This window comes from Ciconia boyciana, chromosome 9 (genome assembly GCF_034638445.1).
Source record: "Ciconia boyciana chromosome 9, ASM3463844v1, whole genome shotgun sequence".
Classification (NCBI taxonomy): domain Eukaryota; kingdom Metazoa; phylum Chordata; class Aves; order Ciconiiformes; family Ciconiidae; genus Ciconia; species Ciconia boyciana.
In genome coordinates, this window is record NC_132942.1 from 20,737,059 (window position 1) to 20,749,627 (window position 12,569).

The following is a 12,569-nucleotide window of genomic DNA, read 5'->3' on the forward strand; positions in this document are numbered from 1 at the left end:
GCCAATAGCCAGGGTCACTTCTGGAAAATAACAAAATCATGGCAGTGTCCAGTGGGACCACGAGGGCAGAGGGGGACCAGGCACAGGACCCACAGTGTCTGCAGTCTGTGCATGCGTTTTTGCCCCCATCACTTACCCCCAGCACTCCTGCCCTCTTCCCACACAGTCTTTTGTGCCAGCAATGAGAGGGCTGGTGCAAAATGCACCCCTGGTGATCAGGGAGATGTATTTTCCGCTTTCAGGCTCCTTCCTTGTGGAGCGGCCAGCTCTGGGGATCTCAGCAGCAGCTACAGTCCTGATGCTTCGGATGGAGCCACACTGGGCTTCTGGTGCTGGAAATATGACAGCTCTCACAGGGAATCTTGACAGAGGCAGCCAGAGGAACATCCTAATCAGATAGAGAGGTAGAGACAGCAATCGTAGGTACATCTGTTGGATGAATCTGGGATGGAAATGTTGAATTCTAGGTCATCTGGACAAAATGTCTTATTACACAGGAATAGGAGAAGAGCCCCCAAAGCCCTGACCCAGAGGGACAGGACAGGTTCCTGCTCTGTGACCTGCAGTCTTGGTCTCTGCAGGACCAAGCAAGCCTTGCCGGATCAGTCACACATCCTCATTGTCATGAGATTTTTTCTCCACGAGTATGAGAAACGTTGCTGGGTTTAGCCTGGAGCAGAGATTTTGGCCCAAATTTTGCAGAGAGAAAACTCTGCAGCAGTGAGTACTTACGAAAGTAGAGCCCTGGGTTTGCCCAGAAGAAGCTCTCCAGTGCCCAGTGCTCGGCTGGGGATGGAGCAGATGCCAGGGCATACAGAGGGCTGTGTCAGAGAGGGAATGCTGTGGCATGACAGGCACCAGCATGGAGAGCTGAGTGATTGCAGCCATGCCCCATGCCTCCTCTCCCTGCCCTGCTCCTGCCTGTTTTGGCAGCTCTTTTCTGCAACACTTGTCAAGGAGCAAGCGATAAGAGGGGTCTGACAAGGGCACTGAGGATTGCCCATCACATCGGAGGGTCTTGGTCTTGGAGCAGCATTTGCAAAGGAGGCTCCTACAGGCAGAGGGGATAGCCAGAGGCAAACTGTGCCTGGCATGCAAGGTGCCCCCAAGCATCCTTAGAGACCCTGGGTTCCCAGGACGGCACCCCGCAGGAACAGCCTAGGGACGTGGGGTGCCCCGGTGCAGCAGTCATGCCATGCACATCAGGGCTGCCAGGCATTGTGCTGGCACCAGCAGCCCCTGCCTGCAGCTTGTATGCCTGAGCACAGCTGGAGGCACTGCTGTCCCAAGGAGATACAGACACAATAGAGAGACACAAGGAAAATGATGAAGGGGCTGAAGGATGGGATTTAGGAGGCAGATTAAATGAACTAAATCTGCCTAGCTTTGCTGATCAATCATGCAGGCAGGAGCTGGATAATTGTATCTGAGTGTCTGAAGGGTGCAAACACTGAGGGAGAAGGAAATTACTTAGGGGACTTCAGGGCGTGAGAGGGGGAAGAGGAATGCCAGAGCCACTGACTCAGCTCTTCCTGCTGTTCATGATGGGTCTTCAGGGGCAGGGGATGGGACTGAGCCCCAACCAAACCATGCCTGGGATGCAAGGGAAGCTTCTGGCTCATGGCTGGCAGGTCAAGGAGGTCTGCAGAAATTGTATATGGGATGAGGGGAGGGTGAGGGAGTGAGGAGAACCTGGTGGGATAACAGGGCTGTGCAAGGAGAGCAGTGGGGTGAGGAAGGTGGGATGGGACTGATAAGCAACTGCAAAGATTGCATTTTCTGTTGCGTCTGTGTTGTTACAGACCTTGACTTTGGCAACATGGCTCCATGGGATGCTGCCATCAGGCCTGCATGGAGTTTGTCCAAGTCAGCTGTCTGTCCTTCTGGGCAGAAGCTGTGGTGGGAGAGGCCAGCACAGCGGAAGGTGGTCCTCTGCACAGCAGACCATACACAGTCCCTGGCCATACCATCTTCAAACACCCCAGGGATGGAGGTCACCCAAGTCCTCATCATCACAGAGAGAGCTCAGCCCAGTTGGTGCTGGGGAGGGATGGTGTTGGGTGCCTTCCCGGCAGAGGAAGGCACTCCTTTCACTCCTCCCCAGTGGCATTCACAAGGCACATCCCCCAGTGCCATGGACAAGACCTGCTGCCCTCCACGCTGCCTTCCCCAGCTGCAGAGCTGGCAGCAGCTCTGGCTTGCAGGATGGATCATTTTAACTTACCCCCCATGCCAGCCTCCCCCCATCAGTCCAGCCTGCTGGTTTATTAGAGCCTCTGGCGGATCTCTGCCTCATTCAGGCTCTTTATCTGTTTTCATTTTCTATGCACACCTCTGGGGCACTGTACAGATATAAAATAATCAAAATGGCAGTCCCCAGATAAAGGCCACTTTTGTTAGGAAAAAACAAGTTCTCATGTAAAAGCATACAAATGGCAGTTTATTTTCTATCTCAGCACCTTTTTGGATTTTGCAAACATTGAATACCTTGTGAGTCCAAAGAAAAATATCCTGGTCAGCTCTTTCACACCCATGAAACATGGTGCAGTGCAAAAAGTTCAGAGCCAGGAGTGAATAACAGCGACTTTCATTAACTGTCAAGTGAAACCAGAGGTAGGCTGAAGTGCTAATTCCAGTTGGGACCCGTTCAATAGCAAATTAACCTGCCAGTAATCTCCCAGTAGGCTACTGAACAGAGCAGAAGGAATAATTTGAAACTAGGTTTGTAGAGGTAGGTAATATCTTTTTTATTAGATCAGCAGATAATTTGTAGCCAGATATTTATTCAATGAGCCTCTGTGCGTGTGAGTGGCCATCTGCCTCTCCCTCTCCCCCCCCATATCTGAACAAACAATGAAGGCCTTTTCAGATCTTGCTGTGGACTGTTTGCACCTAGGCAAAACCCGAGTAGGGGGTCCCTGATGGACCTTGCACATCGGGAGACAGGGCTGGCAACCTGCAATGGCAAAGGCGCAAGAGCACTTTTGGTGCCGATGCTGAAGCTGGTTTCTGCAAACCCTTGCTTGCTGCACCTGTAGAAGGGGAGGGAGTGCAACACAGACTGAGGAAGGCCACAGGAATGTCTGTAAAGGCTTTTGCATTTTCCCCTCCATCGCTGGCAGGGAGAGACAGGGCAGGCCGGCAATGAGTGGCGCCGGAGGAACATTACATCACCAGCGCAGAGCCGCGTTGGCTGTGCAGCACCCGAGGAGGAGGATGCTGTCTCGTGGCAACCCCCGTGCCTGTCACATACATCAGCGTCACAGCGGATGCAATGCAGGACCAATCGTCTCTTGCAGCACCCCTCTGCCAAGAGGGGAGCTTGCCGCCATACGGTGAGGGTCCTGGGGCTTTGCTGGGCTCTAATGAGGTCTCCCATTCGATGTGGCTTCCTGGCTGCAACTCAGATCCCCACCACCCCTTGAAATGGCCTTTTCTGACACTGTGCACAAGAGTAAAGGCAGCTCCGGGCCTGGGCAGTGACAAGGCTTCTCAGCCATCAACAGGAGCAAGCATGGTGTCGGGAAATCAGATTCTAGATAGGATGGCTCACTCCCAAAATTAAGCACCATGCTGGGCCCAGCTGCAGAAACCCTGTGCTTGCCCCAGCTGATGGGTCAAGACACCCACCCTTGCCATCCACACACAGCAAAGAAGGAGCTGCTGTGGCATTGAGGGTCTTTCCTGTAATACCAGCTTCTATTTGCTCCATGCTGGGAGGCAAGGATAAAGATGCAGAGAGCTGCCAGCTGCAGCCAGCGCCGGGTCCTATGGGCACCCTCTTCCTCCAGGGTCAGGGGAGGACAGCAACTGAGTAGATACTGTCTCCACATGGAGCTGCCATCAGTCTGGGCCAATCAATTCCTCCGGGTGCCTGGGGCACGACAGCCACTGCCAGCCCATTTCACTTACCTAAGTCCTCCAGCACTCAAGACTTTCACCTTCTGGCCCCCAAAGGGAGGCAGATGAGGCAAAATATTTCTGCTTTCTCTGCTGGGGGATGCAGGGTATGGCTTCATCCATCCCCTGTGTTTAGCCAAAGGTGCCTTCCAGAGCATCCCTCCATGGTGTTCCTTCTCCCTGTGCCTCAAAGCCTGAGGTCCACCAGCAGCTCTGTTCTCTGTTTGGTCTCCATAGTCTCTGGGCATGCAACTCCATCCCACCCCATGGCTGTACCCTTGCTCCGATCTCCCCATGTGTGGTTGGTGACTGCAGGTCTGTGCGGGCGGAGGCACCCTGGCAGGAGCAGCACAGATGCTGGGATAAGAGGCAATAAAGGCTGTGAATCAGCCTGGGGCTGTCAGCCAGGGCCTCTTCTGGCAACTGGCAAGCTGCCTTCAGTCTCACAGATGAGTCCTACAGCACCAGCCTATTCAGGGACTTCTACTACTAGCCTGGAAGGGTAATGGGGATGAGGCACAAGATGAGTGCTTTCCCTGCTGGAGGATGCATGCTGGGGTGGACTGTAGGAGGAGCAGAGAGATGGGGAAGTGGCAGCAAGGCACAAGCATCCAAGGGGATCTGCTCCCTCTCGAAGGAGATGTCGGCTCCTGAGCTGCTTCGAGCCAGGGTCTTAATTTGCGACCGATTCAGCAGCATAGCAGCGTCTGCGCCAGTGGGGGGGCTGGAAGCACTCAGCATCCCCAGGCTGCTCCTGGCAGCTAGGAAAATCCCCAGTGCCTGGCAGCCGGGGCAGTGATGGAGACGGAGTGGGAGCACTTGGAGGGCCGGCGGCTGAGCAGCCACCAGCTCCTGGAAAAAAGCCACAATGGCCCCACGCTTCCTGACCACTCCACGCTCATGGGCTCCCACAGCAGCGGGGGAGATGATGCAGGAAGGAGGAAAACTGCGTGGAGGGGAGATGGAGAGAGAGGAGGAAAGGGAGAGTGGGGAAGGGCGGGAGAGGAGCGCCTGATGAAGAATACGGGAATGGGAGGCAGACAGAAAAACTAATCGAGGATGATTGAGGGAGAGAAGGAGGATGAGTGAAAGATTGAGACAGAGTGATAAAGAATATGTCAGATGGACAGGAAAACTAATAAAGAATAATAACCACACCTGGCCAAATGCAGCACACACACCTGCCTGTGGCTGCGTGTGTGAGTACAGGCAGCATGTGTCCCCCTGCCCTGTGCCCAGGGAGGACACACAGGGACATGCTCTGTGGCTGGCCACATGCATAGCCCCCCCTTGGACATATGGTCACATGCAGAGCGTCTCTGCCAGTGCAGGCCTGCATGCACACAAAGCCCTGTTGGTAGCTCCACAGAGTGCTCTCAGCTGTGCTGGGAGGACAGCATGTGTGTGCAAACCCAGGCACCGCTGGCAGCTGCTGCCCACACACTGATGCTGGTCACTATCCCCCAGTATGTGCTGTATGCAGTGTGCCACACACCCCCATGGTACCCAGGCTGCTGTTGACACCCCTTCATCCCAGGACAAGGGAAGGATGAGGGTGCTTGGAGGAAGGTTTGCCCTCAAGGCATTTGCCTCCCAGGCAGGGCAAGGATCTCATGGAGCAAATGCTCAGCTTTGCCAGGAGTGGGGAAAACCAGCTCCCAGAATGCTCAGCTGTGGCTGATTTTATTTCATGAATGTGACCCATTTGGGATCTCACCCTGTCCCAAAGGCTGTTTGACGGGCAACATCTGTGAAGGGTTCAAGCGTTGCCTCCGGTGTGCTGCTGTGCTCAGCCGTTGCTGGTGGCTGTGCTGTTGGAGCATATGCCAGCATCACATCAGGCTGGAGGTGGAGCCCTGGAACAGCAAGTAGGATTTTATCATCTCTTCACCTCCCGCAAATTTGAGTCATGAGCATAATTCAGCAGGTTTCAGGCTACAGAGAACTACGCAAGGCAGGGGAAAACAGCCTCTCCTTTGCTTTTTGCTCTTTGGAAATGGCCAGTCCTTCCCCACCCGCCTTACCACCAGCAAAGCATTTTGGGGTGCAGGTGGTGTCATCAGCATTTCGGATGAGTTAGTCCACATGGTGAGGGAGCTGTGCCATGGCAGACCTACTTTGGCAGCCAGAGAGGCTCTGGGAAAGTTTCTGTCCTTTCCAGCAAGCTTGGAAAGGGCTGGGATGAGCACAGCTTATCCTGGGAAAGGAATGCCGTGCCCTCACAGCCATGCTTGGAGGTGGCTGCTGGGCTGTGATATAAATAACGCAGGGGCTGTGGTGCCGCCGGGCCTCCCACACATGAGTGGTGGGTCTGGTTGCAGTGAGCAAGCACAGCACATGGGAGCTGCTCAATCTGTGCGCCGAGACTGCACGGAGGAGTCTGACCTGCCATGGCCAGAGGAGAAGGTCCCCTGCAAAACTGGAAACAGCAGAAACACTGGACAGGACCAGGAGCAGAGCAGTGAGTGGGATGGAGAGCATGGGGGAAGGCTTTAGTCAGAGGTAAGATAAGGCAGGGAAAGAAGGCTCCATCCCTCCTGACACCTTCCCACTCTCCTCACTGCCCTGCATCTCCCTCCTGCCTCATTGCTTCCCCTGGTCATCCCTCCCCTGCACACAAGCCCAGCCCCAGCACTTTGCATGTCCAGCTGTGCCCAGCACCTTCCCCACTGTCCTGCCCAGGCGTGGCACAGTTACAGCCGAGCACTGCTGGCACACAGCTGTTTGCTTCCTTCAAGGCTTTCTTGCTGGCTTTGATTTTTGTTGCAGCAAGGCAGTATGCGTGCAGGGGCAAGTGGAAGTTGTTGCTTGGAGTGGCGCACATGGGATGCACTGTCAGGGTGATGTGTTTAGTGTGTGGGCAAGGCAAGATGACCTTTATTATCCATTTCCTAATGACAGACATCCTCCATTTGCAAACCTCCACTGTGCTTGGGTAGAAAGCACTGAGTATTGGGGGTTTCCCCAGCTTTGCAAGTGGTTTGTGTTTGAGTCTGCCTGGGTGAAGGATGTGCCGCTGGGCTGTGATATCGCCCTGCAGGCAATGAATTGTGAGTGGGCAGACCAGACTGCCCCGATGGTTTCTCCAGATCAGATCCAAATATTCACAGGGAAACTGAGGCCTGACCCGCTCCAGCTGACTCCAAAGATGTTGCCCAAAGGCCACACAAAGTCACAGGAGAGCCCTTCATCTGCTGGACCAGCAATGAGGGACTATCCCAGTCTGTGTGGTCTTTGGAAAAGCCATTTAAGTCACTCACTGCCTGCTACCTTTCTGAGTCTGGAAAGCAGCCTGTGCAGCCCTTTCCTCAGATCTGGAATTATTTCATAGTGCAGGAGGAGATGTGAAAAGCAGCTAAGAACAAGGCTGGGAGACACAGCAGCAAGACATCTGTGAATTTCCCCTATTGACTGCAAAGAGGCTCAATGCTTGTCTACAATGGGTGCAGAGATGCTGCTGCAGCTCACCTCCATGATCTTGCCATGCAGCTGCCCACAGACACCTTCTCCTGCGTGGTAGGAGACCCAGGAGCAGTTTCTGCAGCAGCATCCCTCCATCCTTTCCAAGCTGCAGCAGCCAGGAGAGGGTGGCTGGAACCACACTGCCAGGATACCACCCTGCCCACAATGGCCTTGTGTGACAGCCACTATCTAACTAACTTTGCCTAGTTACAGCCCCCTTCCAGCTGACAGCCATCTTTGTGCCATCCCCAAGGGCTCGTCTCAGCTGTAGAGTTACAACCCCTGATGCCCAGGTTCAGTCTACACACGCAGCTGCCTGCTCACAGGCAGCTGAGCTTCCCAGACAGGGTAGCTGGTGGGGAAGGTGTTTGTTTGGCATTGTGGTTGCATGGGTTGGTAGTCTGCCCACAGCCCAGCATAAGCATGTTATAAATCACATCTGTGTGGCAATGCCAGAGAAGCAAACATCTCTGGTCCGTGTTTGCATGGTGCCGAGTGTAACACCGCAGTGGTTTATGGTGTGTCTCAGTATTATTGCAACGCTAACTAATCAACAGTAGGTGCTGATGGTCCTCCAGAGATTTCCCATGCTACCCAGAAAGACAGGCAGCATCGCAGCGCTCGAGAGCACCCCAGCTCCCTGCAGCACTGGACCTGTGACAAGACTGCTGCAAAGAGAGAACTGAGGAAGGATTTGTTGTCCACCCTGACATTGCAGACCTTCATTTTTAAAGGCTTTTGAAAAAACTTCTCCAGAGGCAAATCTGGTAATGTCACAATTTGGAGCTGTTTCATAAGTGAAAGCGGGACTCAACCAGGTTTTGCAACAGAAGCTGGCTGTCCATAATGAGATCAGGGTAGAAAGATAGGCTCAGGAAGCTAAGATATCTGATGCATCGCATCCATTAATTTGGAGAAGCCTAGGACAGCGAGTTTTAGAAACCTGCTTTTTCTGAGGAGTATGGGTGCTGAGGTATCTGTTGATTGGCACCCCAGTTGGTGTTGACAGACAGGTGGAGAGGGAAAGGCAAGCTCGGCAAGGGAGGGCAGGCACACTTCCCTCTCTACTGGAACAGAGTGTGGCTCCCATTTGCACTAATCCCATTACGTCTGTTTGCACTAAGCCCCTGCAAGCGCTCCCTTGTCGAGAGAGTGCCTGCCTTTGTGTGCGCCAGGCTCAGCTCCGCGATCGCCATGAGCAGATGGGGAAGAAGAGCACAGTCCAACCAACTGTGCCTCCGTGTATGATTAAAACATGGTGCCAGGCCATCCTGGCATGGGAGCTCAGAGGTTCACATCAGGCTAAGGGTGCTGGGGCTGGGATCAGCTCAAGAAAGGGACAGGAACAGCACTGTGGGGTGAAAGCTGCTGGGGGCTGAGCAACTGGCCATGGAGGAAACTGATAGACTTTAGCTATCTTGGACAATGCCAATTCCCTGCTAGCAGAGGGGGAAAACCTCCTGCTCTTAGATTAGCTGCTGTTAGCAGCACCCCAGCCTTCTCTCTATCAATCTGCCTATGAGAATAAACTGAGCTGTGTATTCTGCTGGGGCTTCAGTTCGAGAGCCCCCCAGAGAGGGGGCTGGGCTTGCTCTAAATCTCCTAATCCCCTTCATCACACTGCCAGACAACCAGAGACACTGCAGCAAGCTGCCTGGGTCTGGGTCCCCCTGCCTCCCTCCACCAAGCTGCTTGCAAATCCCAATCATCCTTTGGGCGATTACAGGGGCTTCTCCTGTAGCACAATATCCGATCTCCCCCAGAGGCCACCACAACATATGCAGGGCTGGGCTCCATGGCTGCCATGAGCAGAGGCAGCCCTGCTCGTCCTATTAATGGCAGTACACGGGAGGGATGAGTGAGACAGGCGTGACCTCCCCGCAGCCTAAAGCCAACCAGGGAAGAAGGGCTTTGCAGCTTCCCCACACCATGGTCCTGCTCCTCCTGCACAGTGGGCTCTGTTCCTTACAGTATCTCACCATGGGGTGTGGTTATTGAAGCCCATCACTGCCCTCTCCACGGCCAGCCCTGCTTTTGTGGCCCCACAGCTGTCCACAGCTGCCTGTGAGCATTGTGGTGTAAACACATCCCCTGCCAGAAGAGATAGTGTCCATTCTTAAACTGCTTTCAGCTCTTTTTGAACCTCTCCCCCAGGTATCAGGCTGGCACTGCAGTGGCCCAGTACCCTGCTCCCATGCCAGGAGTGCATCTGTGGCCACCATCACAGCACAGGTAGGCAGAAAAGGCTGTGCCGCTCCATTATTCTCTTGCAAGAGAGAACAATGGAGAGAGAGAATAATGTTCTCTTGCAAGAGAGAACCCGAGCAAGAAAGCCATCCTGGTGGGAACTTGTTGTCTGACCACTTCAGCCAGCTCTGTGCAGAGCTCTGCTGGCTCACTTTGTCCTCCCATCAGATCTGCTTGGCCCAGGAACTGTCTCAGGATCATTTTATTTCTTTAAAGATTCAGTGAAAATACATCAGTCAGTTCTGAGATTTCCACCTGGTTCCCTGTTTCTAGCTTGCAGAAGTGCCCATTGCTCTAGAATTGGGGAACTGAGACAAGGAAGCAAGTAAGCACAGATCTTCTGTGATTACTGACAACACTGCCTTAAACTTCACGGTGCTTTTTACTGAGCAAAGCCATGCTGGGAGAAAGCCTCAGGAGAGGCAGCCTCCATGAGGAAGATGGTGCCGCTGCACCTGGTCACTCCTGGTTAGAGCCAGAAAGAGATCCCAAACCTCATCCACTTTACCATGCAAGCACTGAAAATGAATCTGCCAGATCTGTGCAGGCAGCTGGACAGCTGAAGCTGCAAGGTCAGGCCCTCAGGAGACATGAGAATTAGTGTTTCCATCAAAATGGATGTCCCTGGACTGGCACATTCCCAGTTCCTGCTGTAAGCCAAGGACCCTATTAAACCAGAGGTACTTGAAAAACCCAGGTCAGAACAAAGCTTACGCAGCAAGCAGTTCCTTGCCCAGCCCATCTCCCTTCACATGCCATCCCCACCTGGCAGCCAGTCAGACCATCGCCCCTCTTTCTTTGCAGATGCCCCCACCCCAGGGGAGGCTGCCAAGGAGCAGGCAGGAGGAGCAGCTTCCAATCTCCTTCACCTTAGGCTAGGAATGATTCTTGTGGAGCCCCAGGCTGTGCAAACCTCCAAGGACTGGTGGAGTCAGGAGGGACACTGAGGCCATGTCACTCGACTCCATTTTTGTTGCTCATGAGGCACAGCCCAGTGGGACCATCCTGGGCTGGAGGATACCCCTTCCACGTCCACCTACCTCACTGGGCACCGAAACCCATCCCGAGGGCAGTACTGACCAGGTAGTCTTGTGTCCAAACCCCAACACATACAGGGCAGCCACATCATCCTCACCAGCAGCATCCATGAGGCCCCTTCCCACGCCAGTAATTGATGTGTGCTGCTATGGAAACCAAACAGTTTCCAGACTAGCACATAGCTGGCTGGATGTGATGCTCAGGGCTGTGCTGGAGGACTGGGAAGGCTTACTGCACTGGGGTGGGGTGAGGGGAGGGCAGGGGGTGCCAGGGGGGAGCACAGTGGAGTAGAGGAGGAGAGGCAAGGAGGGAAAAGAGGAGGTGGGTGGAATGGGGCATGCTGTGGAGGCAGAGGAGGGTAGAGCAGAGAAGGGGAAGGAGGCACAAATGGGAGGCACAGGGGGTCTGCACAGCCTGGGCTGACTGGGAGGAGGAGGGAGCATGAGGAGCAACTGTAGGGCATGGCACAAGGTCAGGTATGTTCAGGAGGGACAGGGAGGTCCTGGGACTGTGTCTCTGCTTAGGAAGACACTCTTAGGTGATCCCAGTTATCCTGGGGGCAGGTGGGTGCTGACAGCTCTGTGTGGGTGCTACCTGCCCCCCTGTGCCAGCTGTGGGAGTCTGGCACCATCCTCAATGTCTGGATCCTCTTTCCCTGGGATGGGGCATCAGCAGGCAGCGAGGCCACTTGGTGGCCTCAGAACCCCTAGAGACACATCCCTGCTGCCCAGCTGGTGTGTGCCTGTGCAGAGGCACAGCTGAGAGCCCCCCACCCCCTCATGCATGAGGACACAATCCCTCTGGAGTGGGGGGCATCGGTTCCCCTCTGCATGGCCCAGAGGAGAGCCCAGGGAGAAGGAGATGGTAGAAAAGGAGTGTCTACAAAACCCCACGGAGGGGATGATGGTCTACATCTTCATTTGGAAATTCTTCCTTCCCAGAGACACTTGCTGGCATCTTCCAAGCTGGGGGTGAGTCTTGTCTGTGCCTGGTGCTAAGACTACAGTAAGCCCAGTGCCTGCGGCTCAGCAAAGAGAGGCGCAGTGCTGTGTGTGAGCCCAACACAGCTGAGACACATAGCACCAGTATGTAACCTAACGAGGGAAGCATCTCTACTCTAAGCTAAGAAAGTACCCTGTACAGCTATTGATCTTGCCTACCGCAGTCCTGTGCGAAGGCAAGCAGGAAAACACAACAGCCACAGCTGAGCAAGCTCCCTGCAGCTGCGGTAGGAAGCAGCTGCAAATGTGCCCTGGTTTGAAGTGACCCAGCTGTTTCCAAAGGGTCTAAACTACCTAAAAAAAAATCAACCATGTTTGGTAAAGGAGCTAGTGAAATGGTGGGAAATGGCATCAGGTCTCCAAGGAGCAGTAATGGAGGTTGGAGGGAGTCTGGAGCTGGTTGGTGGGACTTTCCCTGGTTCCCACCTTAACTGGTGACAAACAAGTGCAGGCAGCCTTGGGGCTGAAGATGTCTTTTCACTGAAACATTTTGGTTTTAAATAAAGGAGACTGGTCTGTGGCAAACTGCTTTGTGGGGTTATCTTACTCGCACCTGAGCAGAAACATCCTTAAGCTGGAAAACAGGAGCAGGGAGACAAGAGCGGCCACACCAGGGCTCCTTGCACCTGGAGGAGGGCAGCAGGAGCAGGTATCTCCCCACAGCCATCAAGGTTCTTCACTGCCTCCATGTGCTTTCTTCCCTGAGGCTGCCCCAGGCCGCCCCTAAGGATGCGACACGTGAGAATAATCCATCAGGCATAGGCACGCAGGTTTTCACACTTTTATTGTAAAGCTTTAGGAAGGGCTAATTACAATGGAGTTGGTCATCTGACAGCTCAGCAAACAAACAGAACAGGAGAGAACAGAAAGGGGATCACGACGGTGTCATGCTCACTGCTCTGAACAGAAAGAATTACAAGG